This window comes from Periophthalmus magnuspinnatus, chromosome 19, assembly GCF_009829125.3.
Source record: "Periophthalmus magnuspinnatus isolate fPerMag1 chromosome 19, fPerMag1.2.pri, whole genome shotgun sequence".
Classification (NCBI taxonomy): domain Eukaryota; kingdom Metazoa; phylum Chordata; class Actinopteri; order Gobiiformes; family Gobiidae; genus Periophthalmus; species Periophthalmus magnuspinnatus.
The window spans coordinates 11,722,584-11,740,916 of NC_047144.1; the positions used below are offsets into that span (position 1 = coordinate 11,722,584).

Here is an 18,333-nt window from a genome sequence, read left to right on the forward strand (position 1 = left end):
TAGAACGTCAGCTATGTCCATTTATATTTACAGTCTATAGTGTTACCGCATATTGTTCTCGTTTTGATCCGGCTTTAGTTTTGGCTTACAATTGACGTTATCATAGTTATAGCTTAAACAGAAATTAGCTTTGTTACTACGAATTTCCAGCTTTATTTCTTGGGTGTTGAGACGCAAGTTAATTATAATATAGGCTTGAGTTTTATCAATTAAAGTTACATTATTGAGAATTCCTGTTGTTTTCCTTAGATTCTATAGATAGGTCCTCTATAGAGACACCACCTTCGTCTATGCCGTATTGTCAAACAACGAGACGCTCTGTCACCTTTATGTGGTTGTCACTGTCATCTAATCTTTGTTATGGTATGTAACTGTATTTTTATGACTCTTATTCTTTGCATTGGCACCCGTGTGTGCACTGTATTTCTGCATTCCTCTCCACGTGTTGGCCGCAGAGGACGGGGGTTCGGGTTACTCTCAACACAGCTGTCCCAGATCGCACGAAACTTAATCGTCAAAGTGTGAGACAGTGGTCATGTGACTAAGGCCGTCCACATCGCCTGGCAAGAAGGGACAGTGAAAAGTGTGCTTTCCATAAATGCAACACGTTCTGTACTGTTGATGAGTAGCGTTAGCCTTAGCACGTGCACATATGGCTAATGGCTACGCAGTGATTGTGGAGATACACATAGAAGGACATCTGTGCAGTTTTTGTGCAGTTTTTAGGGCTAGGACAAGATTATCAAATGCAAGAAGGATTGAGTTATAATCCTTTCTGGCTGCTTAAAAAGAAACTTTGCGGATAGACAATATAAACAGAGACTAAACTCAAAATCAAACTTGGACTGGACCAGAACTAAACCAGGACTTAAACAGCACCAAAACATGTTTAAGACAAAACTGTAAACCGCGGGGGGTGGAGCAGGGGTCGCGGGTCGGTTACATGGTCGTTTTGGGGGTCCCAGCCAGAAATGTTTGGGAACCACTTGGTCTAATACTATGCTGTCCCAGTCTATACATCTCTATGCTATTATACTAAAAATACAGCTATAATTGACTCAACACTGTGCTGGTGAGTCTGATGTGCTGCTGTCTGCCTCTGTAATGCTAGATGACACTTAGTGGGGTAGTATGGACCTGAAGAGACCTTAGAACCAGGACTCACTGTAAGTATTATATTCACAGATGCAATGTTTACAGTTACATTAGTGCAGACAATGACCAGCGTGCAGATAAATACAACCCCAAAGGATATATTTATCATACATCTATCATTGTTTTGTTGTTTGCTGATTAAAAATGAGCATCTATAACCTCTTAAATCCTGTACAATCCATTTATATATATAATTGAATGATGTGTATTTGTAAGTAAGAAGTGTTTATTATAGGGCTGCTTAATTCTGCCAAAAATTACAATCGCTTTTAGTCCATTGAGGTTCTTCTGGTTTTCCAATGATTTATATAGTAGATTCTTTTTAAAGACTGAGGTTTAGTTTGTTTCATTCCTGACAGTTTTGACTGCTCATAGTGGTCTTCCTCAGAGTGGTCACGTTCTTGCGGCGTGTCTGGTCAGCTGGTTTGAACAGGTTTTGGCGATGTCTTCCAACCAGCGGAGGCAGGACGACAAACATCATTGGGACAGACGACAAACGTTTTCGCTGGATTAAGGAGGCAATGGAAATATGGAAACGTGCACATGGGACTTTAAACTGGGAAGAGGCAAGGCAAGTTTATTTGTATATCACAATTCGTACACAAGGTAATTCAAAGTGCTTTACAGAATAAGAAAGACATTAAAATCACACAAATCAAAACATGAATAATCACAAATAATCATCAGAAAATTAACATTAAAAGAGAAGAGTGCAGAATAAAGCCCTTTCAGTCGTATGCACAGCTGAACAGAACCGTTTTGAGCCTGGATTTAAACATTGTCAAAGTAGAGGCCTGTCTCACATGTTCAGGAAGACTGTTCCAGGTTTTAGCTGCAGAAAACTTAAACGCTGATTCTTCTTGTTTAGTCCTGACTCTGGGCACCAGCAGGAGGCCCGTCCCTGAAGTCCTCAAAGTGCGAGATGGTTCATATGGCACTAACATGTGGGAGATTGGACTTCGGCCATGGAGAGACTTATACACAAGCAGAGCTGTTTTAAAGTCTATTCTTTGAGCTACAGGAAGCCAGGGGGCCTTTTTACTCTCACACACCTTGAATACTGTCCTGAGGAAGTCGGACTGCAGATGATGCTGTCGTCCTGCTTCCATCGTTAGGAAGACAGCCACACCAAATCAGCTGACCCGACACATCACAGCAACATTACGTGACCACTCTGAAGAAGACAAACTAAACCTTGATTGGAAAAAATAACCTATTAAAACAAATAGAATCATGTTTATTTAGCTCAAAATCACAATCATTTCAAACAATTACTTCTGTTCTGTCAAAATAAGTCTGTACAGAAAGTATAGACTTAATATATTTGATTAAATGTGCACTTTCGTTTAAAAGCTTATTCATGGGTATAATTTTGTAGACTTTTTACCATTCAGAAGATATAATATTTAGTTTTAAATTGTTAATTGCTTTGCCAACCATCCAAATTTTTCATCATTCTGAAACCCAAGGATATAGCTTAGAAAAGTGGCTTTGAATGGCTGAAAAAAATCAATCAATTACAATATTTTTTTTAAACACAGTTTTAGATCTGAATTGCACAGCCTTAGTCTAGCAGTATATTTTGTGTGTTTTGGGGGGGTTTTTTGGTACTGTTTTCAAGGTAACACCCTGTATCAGAACCAGCAAAGAACATTCCCATTCAACACTATTCATTCATACAACTCTACTCAGTTTTGCAAAAAATACAAATATAGGCTGTCTAATGTGATACTATCAGCACTGAACGGCTTATTTGAAGCGGTTCCCATTGGCCGGAGGTTTGTGTGCAGTGGCCAGCTCAGACCCGGGACGCTGGCTGCTGCTCGCTGACCCTTATCCAGTTTGGACCGACTCCAGCTGCCCCCCACAGGGAACGCTCCTGCCCCCACACCTGTAACACTGTCCCAGCCAACTGTTTCTCCTCTAACCCTGTGGTGCATCTAGTTTGTGTCTGCGCAGTAAAAAAGTGAATAAAATTAGTATTGTATTTAGAGCTGGAAGATTAATCGTAATAAATTTGAATGGGCACAATTAGCACATCGCAAACGCTGCAGTTTTTGAAGTATTATAATTTCCTTCAACAAAATCCTGTCTTATTCTCGATATAAACAGCTAACTCTGTAGTTTAGATGTGTAAAAAGATGTTCTGAAATGGGATTCTTGTATATATCTTGTATTTTTAGTTTGTCAGTTCATTTTCCCATCTTTTTGTCAATGCTTCTGGATGTGTTTAAAACGTGAACTTTAAAGAAAACAGTATTATTAAAACATAAACTGCAAATCTGTTCACAGTGCTTGTCAGAAAAATCACTTAAATATTTTTCTCCAATCTTTCAGCCCTAATTGTAGTGTTAAAATAGAATAGAAATGTGACACATCATGGGTAAGAACGCTGCTATCCTTAATAAGTGTCATGTGAAAGAGGTTTGTGGAGTGAGGCTGAACTTCTGCCACACGTACGTCAAGTCTTAAGTTGAATTTTAAATGTGCTGTATAAATAAAATCGAATTGAACTGAACTGAAATGGAAAAAGTCTTCATGTTGGACATTTAGATTGTAAAACATTTATGACATGTTAGCAAAGCAGACGCACCTTATAGAAGTCAGTCATTAACCTGGTTTAAAGATGAAATGGTAACAAATGTCATAGGGAAATATTTACTTTGAATCTACTGGAACATAAACTTGGTCGTATACAGCTTCACGGGAATACAGGCCTGGTTTGAAAATGTGAAGTTAAAATCCAAAAGTGGCTTGAAACCATAGACTGGTAGGGCAAGGGGCGTTACCTTAAACAGCCTCGCTCCGGATTGGCTCTTTGGTTGCTATGATACTTGTGGTCAGAATCCCTAATATGCAACTTGGCTCCAAATTTGCCCCATTAGCCTCGACTGTTAGCTTCATTAGCTGAACACTATGGGAGACATCACACTCCTTTATTTGGTCTATGCTTGAAACATAGTGGGTGAGGAGGGTTAGAAACTATTTAAAATGAAAACTAAATTACTGTACGTCTGTAAATGAAATGACGGTAAAATTTTCAGACAAGACAAAATTAATCTATGTAAATACAATCGGATACTGAGATGAAAAAATACTTATTTATGTATTTATTTATTATTATTATTATTTATTTTATTTTGTATGACTTCCTAACTACTATTGTTTGCTTTACAATACAGAACTTGACAGTACTGCCGGTATTACGGTTGCTATGGTCATCAGTGTCAAATTGGAAAGAAGAGACAAAAAAAATGACTTAAAGCCTCACTGCATACCTTTTTAGCAAAAAGAGATCATTTTTTAATCTTTCTATTGCACTGAAGAGGCCCTCCACCTCCTTGTCTCCATGGAAATGTTGATTCTTTGACCATAATATTCCATAGTTTGATATATAACATATATATTTCCATGGAGAATATTCCAAATTGTTGCTTTAACTAATCACGGTAATTACTATAAGGACTCTAACTGGAACGAGATATATCTTTTTATATGTACATTTTCTTTGCAGTAGTGGAGAGATTTTTGTTCTTTTAGTTGTAGAAGGCAGAATAAATCATTTCTATAACAAATTATTGCTTCATTCTGCAATTTATTTGATGCTCAGGTCTTTTAATGATACTGTTTATTTCTAAAATGGTTCCTGCTTTGCATCTGTGGCATAAAGTACTTTCAGTATTATCGTTAATCGCTATATTTTCCCGTAGCAATATGTCGTACTTCAAAATTTGTTATCATGACAGGCCTAGTAGGCACAAATAGAAAAGTGTGGCATTATTGTTATGGATTGCGTATTTAGTAGTATCCCTTAAGACACGCTAACTTATAAACTCATTTGTCTTCCGAGCAGTTTAAACACGGCGCAGGCAAAACCACTTCTATCCCAAAAGTCAATTGTCAACAGTGGATCTGCGCTGAGCTCTTATCTGCAGTGTTCTTCCTGCTTATTCTATCGCTTTGTGTCGTGTGACTTGAGTTCTGACTGTTTCCAGTAGCCACCTATAGAAATGCCAAGTCTATTCAAATACATTACGCCTTGCACGATGTATATGCCCCCTTTGTCAAAGTTTTACGAAATTCAATGGGGAAACTAAACTTATTACAAACAGTCATTCCGGGCCCGGTTATTATGCGTGATATAGGAAAAAACTACACTTTTACCGAATACAAAATGCACTGTCTATTCCACATTTGTCTCTATTGACTACAAAGCATGTAAACAGCATGGCGGAACGTGATTAAGTCTGCCGTAAAAGTAATAAAACGTAGCCTGGCCTCTGTGACGCTTCTGTTGTTATTGGGAAGCAGAGCATTGGGAGCTGGTGAATAATTGTTTATTGAACCGTTGCTGTGGGAATGCGGACATCTCATTATAGCTCCTCATACATGCGAGTGCAGAGGAGCCAGTGGGGACTTTAGTGTTATGATCCTATGCAGACTTTCAATTAGGTTCAACTTTAGAAATTTGCATTACACCTTACATCTAAGTTGATTATTACCATATTGTGGATCTAATTTGATTTTAATTAAGGTGACAGCGGCAGTGTTTGTCCGCTGATTCGAACGCTGGCGTTTCAGATCCCGCTCTCGGCATAAACGTCGTTGGTTGAGCGGTAAGATCCACTGACACACAGGTTGACGACGTGAAGCCAGCTCCCACACTTGAATGCTGTTGTTGTGTCCTTGGGCAAGACACTTAACCCACCCCGCCCCCAGTGTCTGCGTACACTGGTGTAGGAATGTGTGTGTGTGTGTGTGTTCCTTGATGTAAAGCGCTTTGACCGTTTACCATTTAATTTATAATTTTTGCTCCTCGTGTTCAACAATTTTCGATTTCTCTTTCATTTAGTCCTATGCAAAACTAATAAAAAGGTCGTTCGGTATTCATTTCCTGAACATAAACAATACAGACTTCTATCATTGCCGTTTCACACAAAAATAATTGCTATTCTTCTCATGTCTGAACTCTGCTCCAAACCACATTTCCTGACAGAATTGGCTGTGAACCTCTTGATTAACGCTGATCACTGACTATTAGAAATGACTGAATCCCGATTAAACTCGATTACGTCCACAACCCTCGTGTTTTGCATTTTTATTTGCCATATGTTGTAAGCAGGATGCCCTTCCACGTAGCCAATTTAATTTATTAAGGCGTTAGACCAGACTAGCTGCAAGTACTTTCTCCAGTGTGTGAGTTGATACACTTTTCTTTTGGCTAAAATAGATCACATCAGGAATGAAGTTATCAAAAAAAAAAATAATAATAAAAAATACTCTTTACTTTTTTAATTTAAAGTTACATTTTTTGTATCATTCTGCAGTTGCCAGTGTAACGAAAAAAATAGCAAAAGGCATATTATATTTTGTAAAGATTACTAAGAGCATCCTGGATTGATTTATAATGCCTTTCTGCAATTGGCTGGCTCTTTTACTTTCTAAATATAACTGAATATCCAGAGTAGTGTAGCTGTGAACTGTTACAAGCACATAGATATTATAACATAAAAAAGTTGGGCAATATATATCTCTATCGTGGTCTGATCATTGTAACACTCTGCTATTTTTAAATTGACATTGCAATGGAGTGCTTCTCTGTTTAACACTTTCCCCTCCCTAAACTGTCCCAATTGATCAGGAAGTATTTTTAGTACAAAATTAAGTAATTCTACCTCTATAACTTGAATAACGTCACATTGTACTGTGACACAGACCTAAAAATAATCTTCCAAGTTTTATTAAAGGTACAGTGTCTCTATCAAACCTGTGTTATAGGGTTACACTTCAAATATGTTTCTGTATGCGGCCCTCGGTGAAAAAAGTTTGGACACCCCTGACCTATACTATTTATCCATGCTTTGGACTAGCACAAAGCTATCAAACCCTATGTAAAACCCTGCAGTACAAATGAACTAGGGAGCTTCTTCAGTGTAGATTACAGGGAGTGTGGAGAGTAAGAGCTAAAATTGGGTCAGACATCTGAGATCAAGACACCTCTTTTCACCCATGGGTGTCAGACATTATCCAATAGAGCTTCACTCTTTCACTTTGCCAGTCTACCGCAAGTCTATCCCGTCCAATCCAACTTCCTGTCCCGGCCAAGAAAAGAGCCTAGACGGAGTTATTATTCTTGGCGTTTCTGCATTTGGTTTTTGGACCTGCACCAACTGATAGGTGTCACCATTGGCCGGGTTACAGCGCTGTCTGAGTAAGCGCTTTAAACTATGCATACCAGCAGCTCTGAAACTAAAAAGGCTGTGTGGATGTATCTTTTATGTAAATGACTTACTCTGTTCAAAGCACCTTGTTGGAACTAGCACGGCGAGAATAGTCACAATCAAATTAAAATTGTAATTTGAATGGACGGCAAAATATCCTGTCTTATTCTGCGTAAAAACCGCCAACCCTGCAATTTAGAGCTGCACAAACATGTTCTGAAATGTGATGCTTGTGTTAGTTTGTCAGTTCTTATTTCAGTCTTCTTGTCAGTTCTTTAGGACAGGTTTAAAACGTAAACTTTGAACAGAGTCTTTTTATTAAAACATAAATACTTAAATGTCATCGTGATACTTTACAGAAAAAATCACATGGATATATTGTTCCCAAATCGCTCAGCCCCATTTGTTGCAACAGTGAATTGGATTATAACTGGCGCTTTACACGAATCTACACTGGAACACTTCGTAATATTGAGTTTATTCCTGCACGCGCTTTAAGTCAAAGACAGCTGGAATTTCTATAGGGGCCGCGTCAGTCATGATTGATGGTAATGTCTAGTGGAAGATTGTAGCTTGCAGTCTCTATTCTCTTTGAACTGAAATGGATTCTGATTTACACCTAAGTAACTCGCGGACGATTTTCATAATATGCAAACAGATGGAGGCGACTGAGCGGGCGGTTTGGCAAAGTGTCAGGGAGGGCGGTATTGCTCCCTGTTCTTAAAAGACATCAAGAGGCACTTATGGCTCAGTACTATTAGAAAGAAGCATGACAGGAGGAACACTCAGGGCTATAGCCACAAACAGCCACAGACGTAATTAGTCATCTGCTGGGGTTTGACGCATGAGGGGTGCTTCAATCAAGGGTTTGCTAATTGCTAATGCACATGTGACGGTGATGCATGGGAGGCCATAGCAGTAGCTGTGAACTGTTGTTGGCTATATAATACGTGGAGAAAACAGGTCTAAATAATCCCATTCTCTATTGTTATATTTTGTTTTGTTGTGTTTTAACATCTAGCCACATACGGTATATACATTTTCATGAAGTCTTAAAACATGAAAAACAAAACCAGTTTGCCGTTTTACATTTTGAACAGTTTGCAGTGGCTCACTTACCTTATGCGTTCTTAGCATCCTAAGTATTCACCATGATAAGTTTGTAAGTGCTTTTCACAACTTTCAGAGGCCAGAGCAGAGTTTTGCCATTACGGTAATGCCAACAACAGCTAGCATGCTAATGATACACTTCCAGATTCTCTTACAAAAAACGCTTCATAATTGTACAGACAGTAGCAGGTTTATTTTGACCTACGGCATGTCTGTATAGGGCAAGACAAATTTCTCTCAAACACTTTGCACACTTCGCGCTCTTAAATCTACCATCTGTAAGTTTAATTGATTTGTTTCACCAGTGTATGTCGGGTGTGAAACCTATTTAATGCCATATAGACAACCTATAGCAAATTTATACTTATACATATAAAATATCCATGATGTGGATACTTGTAGATGCATCAGGAGCTGCGTCTGACATTTAAACAAACCATGCTATTACAAATATGGAAAATTTGAAACACAAGCTTCCATATATGATTCTGTACATCGTTTCCATAAATAAGTATCCTATATTTCAGGGTGATGAATGGAAGATATGCCTATTCATATCAACTATATATTCCCCATTGCAAAGATTTCACACCTGTCCTGGGCTTGTTCTCTTTGGGACCACAACATGTCTTCATACATTTCCAAGTAGAGCCATCATACCAGTTGACACGTTGCTCTCACTAACCCTTATGTAATGATACCTGTTTTTCTATGTGTCAAAGTGATTTATACTAAACCCGCTTAAAGGGGAGGGCACTGACCCGCATTAGAGAAAACATTTTTGTGGTGCTTCACGTAAGTATTTTTTCTAAATGTTTAAGACTGGTTTGCCTTGGGTCGTGTTCTCACCATGACCTTATTCTCATAGAAACAGTCAGTTGAGGTTACCACTGGCAGTAGTGACAAAGGAGAAACCCAATAGCCCAGCTTTGTGTAAACTTAGCTTACAGGAAAAACAAAAAAAAATCAATGGCATGGAGTTATAGCATAGAATTTCACAATTACAATAGAAATATTTTGTCTCTTGTGATGGCTGTCAGCGGGTTTATTGCAAAATATGGGTTCACAAGTTCATAAAAACACATCTTGAAAGGCTTCTACTGAATTTTTTTTCCTTGAATAATAAAACTGTATGTCCGATGATGTGGCAGTATTGCAGTGAGTGGGAAGGTGTTACACTTGCCGACAATTACTCTTTTATCACTACTTGTTAATGTGCCATTGTAGAAATAGATGCAAAGTTTGCTGCTAAAATAAATAACAGAAATTAAGTGTAAACAACTAGTTCCCAAACAGTTGCCAACCTCAGTGTACTTTTATCTTTATTGCTTCCTAGTTCACGCACACGCACATCTCGGCTACGTAACCATAGACTGTGTAAAGAACTGGACCGAGGGAGTGTGATGTCACCCATAGTGTTCTGGTTCGGTCAAATGAAGCTCATCGAGGCTAGCAGTTACTGTGCGAGTATCATAGCAACCAAAGAGCCAATCAGGAGCGAGCCTGTTAAAGGTAACGCCCCTTCCCGCCCACACCGCTGCTTATGACGCTAACAGGAGCGACCTCGGGGTAAAAAGGCGCCTGTTTTGTCTGTTATTATTGTTCATATCTTGGATCACGGACAAAATAGCGAAATAAAAACAGCTGAATCATGTAGAGTGAGTTAATCTGAACATTTTTAGACCTAAATGACGAGGCTCGCTGCAGCAGTTACACAGAGAGAGGTGACAATATTTCAATGTAAAGCGAATTGGAGCCAGAGTCGATGGCGCCAGAAGCATGCACATGATCACTTCCTATTTGGAATGCAGCAACTAGCACGTTAGCTATGTCCATTTATATATACCGTCTATGTTCGTAACAGAGGTGTACTGGCTAGCTCATGGTGTCTCAAAGTGAATGCTAACTTTTATTAAAACATGAATAAACTGCTCAATAGTTTTTATATGTAGATTGCCTCAGTTTTGCCAGTGTTCTCATTTTTTTCGGTATGCCTCAAAATTAGCATTAGCCTTAGCATCTAGACACAAACATCTACCTTTTGTGTCCTCCAAGAAGTTGTTCCACTGATTCGATTTTAACATGCTATCACCGACACCCCCCCTCACAACCTGCTCTCCGCTGTCTGATCTTTACGTATTTATTGATTTTAATGTAACGCAGGAAGTAGTGACACTAACAGTGTGCTAACCAGGAGCAAGTTTTGACCACTTCCCAGTTGATTCCTAGCACTTCCCTCAACAAATAATGAACATGTTGCACTACTTTTAACTGTAAATCCTATTCTGTACATTAATTTCTTTCTCCGAGACTTTCAGTTTTAACAATATCACTTTCCTTCAATTCAATCTAAACATTTAATTCAATTTAGCACAACCACTTCAGGGAAAAATGTGCCCAAATGTAATTAGACGTGTGGGATTACATAGCGTATACATTGTTCTCATGGTATATACTGTTGGTTTCTTTGGATAAAATCGTTCTTAATGCATTTACAAGCTGCATGAAGAGGTCTAGTCCAAATATTCCATGACCATCTACTGAACCGTGAAATGATGTGCGGACCCATGGTGTTGTTAAAGCATGCCACTAGACTATAGCGGCCATATATAGGCACGTATAGCTGGGGAGGTCTGATTCACTTCCAGAGCTATTTATGCCTATAGGGTTTGACTGAGGACAAGGCCACAGCTACGGCTCTGCTAAAACACTGAAATATTGATATCCGTGACACTAAAGAAGTTTTATCAAATGATTTCATGACAGCAAATCTACAATCTGACAGTTAAACAGCAAATTGTTCCATAAAGTCCAGCTTTTATTTTGAAATCCACTGCGTTTTTCTCTGACAAAACTCCACCATGACAGAGACACCTGTGCTCTCTTTGTGCAGGTCACCTCCGATCTGCCCCATTGAAGGGAAACGGCACCGTATCCATGACGACCAGCTAATTGTGAATCATGTGACCTCTCTCAAACGTGAAGCGGCATCATCATTAGCTGATTGTTAGAGAGTCAATGGGACGCTACGATATTTCGACCATTGTCTCCGTTATGGAAAGGCTTTGGTGCTGAGTTGTATGGAAGTGTATTAACATAATTGACTCAGCTCTATTGTTTGTGTATTGACATTATTATAGAGCCTTGTTCAGTCTATGGGTTAACACTTGTGCACAAATCATTGAACAATAGGGACCAAACTGGGACTAAACCTGGACAAAAACGGGACTAAACCAGGACTAGAACGGGACCAAACCAAGTCTGCGTCAGGACTAAATTTGACCCAAACCAGGACCCTTAAATATATACTAAAATACATTGCCATATTATAAAAATCGCCATCTATCAAGTTTCAAAGCCGGATGCCCTCCCCTACATATATTATAACAAGACAATTAGAGCTGTTTCTATTACAAAGAAGTAATTTACCCTGGTTGCAACACCTGCTTATACAGTTTAATACCATACTGTGGAGCATTCCAGGTAATGCAGTAAAATCTCCATGGAGACAAGCTGGTGGCTGACCCTCAAAGACTGTATAAAAAAGTGGATTTCAAACTCCGACCACAAGCATTATAATCACCAAAGAGCCAGTCCGGAGTGAGGCAGTTGAAGGTAACGTCCGTTCCCGCCCGTAACACTGGTTTGGCAGGGGGTGACCGCTTAGAAACGCTGTCAATCAAACCTGTTGCTAACGCTAGCGGGAGTGACCCCACGGAAAGAAGGCAGCGGATTTGTCTCATATTCATGTTCTTATCTTGGATCACGGACAAAATAGCAAAATAAAAACACCAGGATCATGTAGAGCAGGTTAATACGAACATATTAAGACCAAAATGATGAGCCTGACTGCAGCAGTTACAGAGAGAGGGGCAAAAGTTTTCTTGTGAAGTGAATTGGAGCCAGAGTCGATGAAGCCGGAAGCGCGCCCATGCTCACTTTCTATTTGAATTGCAGCAGCTAGCAGGTTAGCTATGTCCATTTATTTATACAGTCTATGCTGACCCCCCACCAGAAAGGTTACATACTGCATCTTAAAGCTAATCCATTACTCTCTTATCCCAGCTATCCTTTTTAACCCTCCTTACATCTTGAATGAAATACGAATACAGCATGACTGGTACAAATTGGCGAGTTGCGTTTGGGCGTCTTGCTGGAGCTCTGCAGGTGGACTCGTACCTTGGAGCAGCTGGCCCTTTTATCCGTCCGCATGTGCCTCTGCATATTTATCCCTCCATAGCGCTCTGAGTGTGGGCTTAGCATATGGATTAGCTGCGTAAATCAGATGCATGGGCACAGTGGATCGCTGTAGCAGGATATCGGATCATACAAACAAACCCGCGCTCATGTTAAAAGGGTCACTCACCTCTGACTTTATGGTTATCAGCAGCGGACCACCCAGTGACAACGTACTGGTGTAATATATAGGTATGAAAAGTGTGTGGGGAAGTAGATTTTTTGCGCAGCTGAATGGTTGTTACATTTTATATTAGGGGTTAAGTGATGGACAAGTTAAAGAAGAATTCACCACCGATGTCAGGATATCACATTTTAGTGTTACAGTTATTTGGAGAAGATTTGAAAATTGCTTAGGATTATTTTTAAATTGAAATGTCTAATGCATTACAAGACCTCAAGTGTGTGACCAGCTATTTAAAATCAAACTTTCTGATTGAGAGACTCTAAATTTGGGTGTATGTTTTTTGGAGTATACAGTGTAAATTTTGACTTTGTGGCTATCCGCTTCTCTTTTTAAAACTTGGCTTGAAATTGTTAACTTTCCCTGCCTCTTGTGACTCTAAATGCCAAATTAAGTCAAATTTGATCCAGATAAGGGACTTTAACTAATAGTCTGTGATATTTAAGGTTGTTTTGGATAGCGCAACTGGCAGCCAATCCCTTTGTGAGGGAGTATTGCAGATAAATGATTTTATTATAGTTGGTGTGTGAGATAGGAGTGGCCCGATGTGCACTGCCTGCCAAGTCAGAGAGAAAAATAAAAATGTAATTGATCTACTTGGCAAAAGGTCAGTGGATGATGACACAAGGTGAAGAATGTAGGCCACAAACACAGACGATTATTATGTAATCATTACTCAATACCACGTTTGATTATCAAATCTGAAATAGCGACTTGTTGTAGCATGTGATGGCGTCTTTTTAGGTTTCTAATCAATGAAATGATCAATGTAAACAAAGTTAGCACTCACCTCAGTTGAACTTTGTGTTGATGTAAAATGACAGTAGGCTGCATTCATATACAGTACATGGACTAGATACATGTTCTAGATACAGTGGGCTGTGAGCCGGTTCATTTCTCTCCTCCTAAGCACATAGCAGATGTCCGTGTATTGTCCTGATGTAACCCTGAGGGAAGTCCTCTTAGTCCATGAATGTGGTGGACTCTAGTACACAATACTGCGTCATATTTTTATACGTCAGAAGCATCACAGCATATTCCTTACATACAGGCTCCTAAGAGGGACAAAAATAGTAGCACATGGCCACACTTTGGCCTGCTCTCCATTCAACCCTCAGTGCTAAACCTGAACTGAGACCCTTGTTAACATTTTGGTGAGAGTTTTGTGGCTATGTTTTATGTGCTTTGGAGATGAACTGGGTGACTGAGCCCTTTGGAAACTGGTTTCTAAAAACCACTGCTTGACACTCTAGATGGTCATAAAAGTCATAACCATTTTGTTTTGGCTCAGAGCCAAGTCATAAAATTATTAATAGTTTGAATAGACAAGCTGAAAACGAGCTGACTCAGTGTGTTCAAATCGGAGGTGAGTTTGTGGAAGTGAGTGCGTAGTAGTAACGTTTGAACCAAAAAATATTAAAAATTACCATAAAATAGGAGCTGACCCTGAATCTGTAAAGAGACACTTTACACAGTGCGTCCGTTTGAATATCAGGTGAGGCTGAGGGTAAAACTCCCTTTGATTCCTTTGGCCAGCCTAAGCCTTAAGTTAGACACTTCATTTGGCTGAAGGATTAGACTGCTAAGCCTTTTAGCGGTAAGCTGGTCACATGAAAATCTAGCACTGGTTTGCACAGACGAGAAAACCTCGCACCTCCTTCAGGGTTTTTCCCTGTTGGCCTGCTCAGACTCCGCCCCTGTCATCCCTGACTTGGCAGTACATGCATGCATCAGTGGCCATGTGGATTCCCCTCGAGTAGCTCCACCATTTCCTCCCTCCCGGGTCACCCCTTAAGCCAGTTCACGCTCTGGACTGCTTGGCCCGGACTATGTTTTCACTCGGCTGTTGGCAAATATACAGTGTGTAGGAATTACTGACGCTGTCCTCTGATTACAGCTCCGCCCCACGGCCTGTGTTTGGATGAGTGCAAATGTAAAGAAACAACACTGAACAGCGGAGGACCAGAAGACCACCAAGGTAGGACCCCCCTCTTCCTGACCCCCTCTTCCCCAAAACCGTAGCCTGACGCCCCCCTCCGTGTCCCGTCAGCACCCCCTCTGTCCCACGCACCTCATACTCATGTTTCCGCACATACTGCATTTAGCGAACTTGTGAAGCGACATCAATGGGATCCGTGCGTGTATAGTTACCGTGGTACCTGGACAGTGACACAGAGTCAAAAGGCTGGCAGAGGAGAGGGGGGTGGGGGTTGAGGGGAGGGGCTAGGTTTTATTTTTCCATGCTAGAACACAGTGTCTGATTTCCTCAGGTGCACAAGTCAGATTTGGTTTCAGGGTTCAGGCTGTACTGTGAGTTAATACATTGACTATATGTCGGTCTTGACCTCATGCAGCACCCAGGCCAAGCGGAGCGACGCGCCACAGTGTCAGCCACACCTTTCAGCACATGTATGGAGTTTGTTTAGGTTCAACTTCAGGGTTATTAAAATTGGGCAAAGCGGGTAAGCATTTAGCATCAAAATAACAGTTAGCAGACAGTTGAGAATATACTATAGGATGATAGTAATACTTCAGTAATAAGTAATAAACTCAGATTAGATTAATGACCTATGCTGACCTGTTGAACACACAAATAGTGCAGTTAGCCTGAAATGTTTACATTAGATGACACGTGAACCAATACTAGTCTTTTTTTTCCTGGCCGATTTGGATTATTTTTGGGCCTATTTTGATTATTTTCACCCAATAAAATTATCAAAATTTACTACAAACTCATCTATAACCCTATTTCAATACAAACTAGTGCAAAAACTGTGACTATACTGTTCTCTTCAAATAAAGCATTATGCATATTCTTTAGGTAGCTGGTTAGCCCCCCAAAAATATCCGACCTATGAGTTAAATTTAAAGCCGAAAAAAGTCCAAATATCAGCTTGATATATTGGCCAACCAATATATTAGTCTATCTCAAATTTTTAGTCTTGCATATTTGATTAGCTGAAATTTAGCTTGAAAAAAGTGAGATTTGGAAAACAGCGTGAAGTAAGCTGTCCAGAAATAAATAAATAAAATAAAATAAATACAAATAAAAATAAAACAGGTCTTCTAACATGACTTTACCATTTGAGACTCCAAAGAATATTTTTTATTCACAAAAAAATACATAAAAAGATACATATAAAGATCTGAAAATTACCATTCCCTCAGAAGAACAGAAGTTAAACATCAATTCCCAACTCCTAAATGTTAAAATTCAATGAAAAGTAGCTGAAAAACCCATTAATATTTGACATTTTTGTTTGGCTTTTGCTCAACTAGACAACTATCAGTTCTCTGTTCTGTTTTTGTGCCCTCTGCTATGGTTGCCTAATATTGACTGCAAGACGTTCCTCTTTTCACAGCCTTTTTTCAACAACACTGTGCCATATCTACACCGACTGTTTGTTATTTAATCTTTCATAAAATTATTACATAACAGTTGAGATCAGTTAAGTTGAGCAGTAAAACATCAATCAACCTTGTGTCTCGTGAAACACTTTCCTTGTTTATCCATGCATCTTTCACCCCTCCCACCTCCCATGTGTCCGTCAACCAATCACATCGCTGCTCTATCGCACACACAATCACAAATATAAACAATAGCGGTCTGGGGTTGAGGTAATCAAAAGAACAAATATGTACCAAGTTCGCTGTTGCATGCTCGGGCAAAATGCGTAATCGTTTATCCCAAAAGCTAAGGTTGGCAAGGCCGGCCCGCTGTGGCACGCTGTGTGTAGTAGGCCTTCTGCCAATTGTTGAATCACTTGATACTCTAGCTGTTTAACTCAACACCTGCATGACTAGGGTAATCCCAGCACACAAGGTTTTCTTTTGAATGGTGCTCTTATAAAGATGCTGGCAAACTCCAATGTTACGTCACTATAAGATCCAATAATCCATCCTGTTAAGTTAATTGTATCAGCTGTGCAAAATTTCATCAAAAGCAAAACCGGATACTACATAAATACATGTTGTTTTAGTGCAACAGCGTGTTAGACAAGGGGGAATACTTCAGTGCAGCCAACAATTTAAATATTCTTACAAAAGTGTCATTACAATTATAAAATTTCAAACTTTATCACAGAATAATAGCCATTTATTCAGTATTACTCTGTGGTCTGACTAGTTCTGATATAGGTCTAGATCATTTGCAACATCGTCCTATTAATTTGATATACTTTCTCAAATGAGTCTCTAGCTTTACTACTAATTTCAATATCAATTCTTCTGGAGGTAGGTGATTTTTTTTTTTTGGACAACCGTAAGCCCACACAAACACATAGTGCCATAGCATCGCAATAAATATTAGGGCAGATAAAGACATTGCAAGGAAATAATAAAAAATAAAATAATAATAATAATAATAATAATAAGGTACCTAATTACTAGTGTTGCTCCAATACCATTTTAAAAAATCTTATCTGATACCGATACTTGGTCTTATTGCACTCAACAATACCGATCTGAGAGCACATAGTGTGAAGAAGTAAACTAAGACTACTCAGTTTTGTTACAGTACAAGGGCAGAAAATTACCGTAGTAAAAGACTATCTCTAAAGAACATCTACAAGAATAAATGAGATTTTGAGACTAAAGTGTTAGAGTCAAACGTATAATGAGTTTGATGATAAGTTGTGCTGATTTAAACACTTTTACTTTCCACTCGGTCACTTTCTACCTCAGAGCGTAGATGAAAATAGAAGTGAGACCTACAAAAAGATGCTCATCCTCGGAGCATGTGGCTGATTATGCGGAGTAAACAAAGTCGGTTTTAGCGCTCGACAACAGCGCTAACATGGATCTGTATCTGAGCTTTTCCTGATACTGGAACAACCTTACTAATTACCCATCAAGAAATCAAGTAATTAAACCTAAAGACTTACTTTCACATGTTAGAGGTTCTCTGAGTAACCTTTCTGGTGAGGGTATGCTCGATTGCAGGTGTTATTGCTTTACCTGGAATGTTCCATAGAAGGCATTAAATGTAGCTTGCATTGAATTACAGGTGTTTTTATTGCCTCAGAAACACACATTCTTTCTGTCAGCAGGCCTGTCTCTCCACAGATCTGACCTGTTAGTATGCTTGTTGATGTCATCTGCTTGTCTCTATGGTAAACCTGTCACTATAACAAATTGTACAGAGAAATATTGCAGGAAATGATAATACTGAAACTACTTTAAGCCACTGACAAAGCAAGATGGTGCCAGTAAACCTATTTTTAAATATACATAATATATACTCTCCCAACAGTTAAATAGCAGAATGAACCAATAAGTCATAGCAGTTCTTTACTCTACCCTCTAGAGCTCAAGTCTTACCTTATTACATACAAATGGGCAAAAATCTCCCCACTTTTGCCGATATAGTAATTGTCATGACAGCCCTACTCCATGGAGATACATTTAATGCGAGACTGTGGAACATTC

The 18,333-nt window shown here is 39.3% G+C and overlaps 1 long non-coding RNA gene across 1 annotated transcript in view; it reads left to right on the plus strand.

The window, feature by feature from the left end:
- The window catches only part of LOC129457153 (uncharacterized), an 87,119-nt gene that overhangs the window by 16,965 nt on the left and 51,821 nt on the right, over positions 1-18,333 (plus strand). The window contains exon 2 of the long non-coding RNA XR_008649114.1: positions 14,804-14,884. This is a non-coding gene — a long non-coding RNA (uncharacterized LOC129457153). The remainder of the gene's footprint in view (positions 1-14,803; positions 14,885-18,333) is intronic.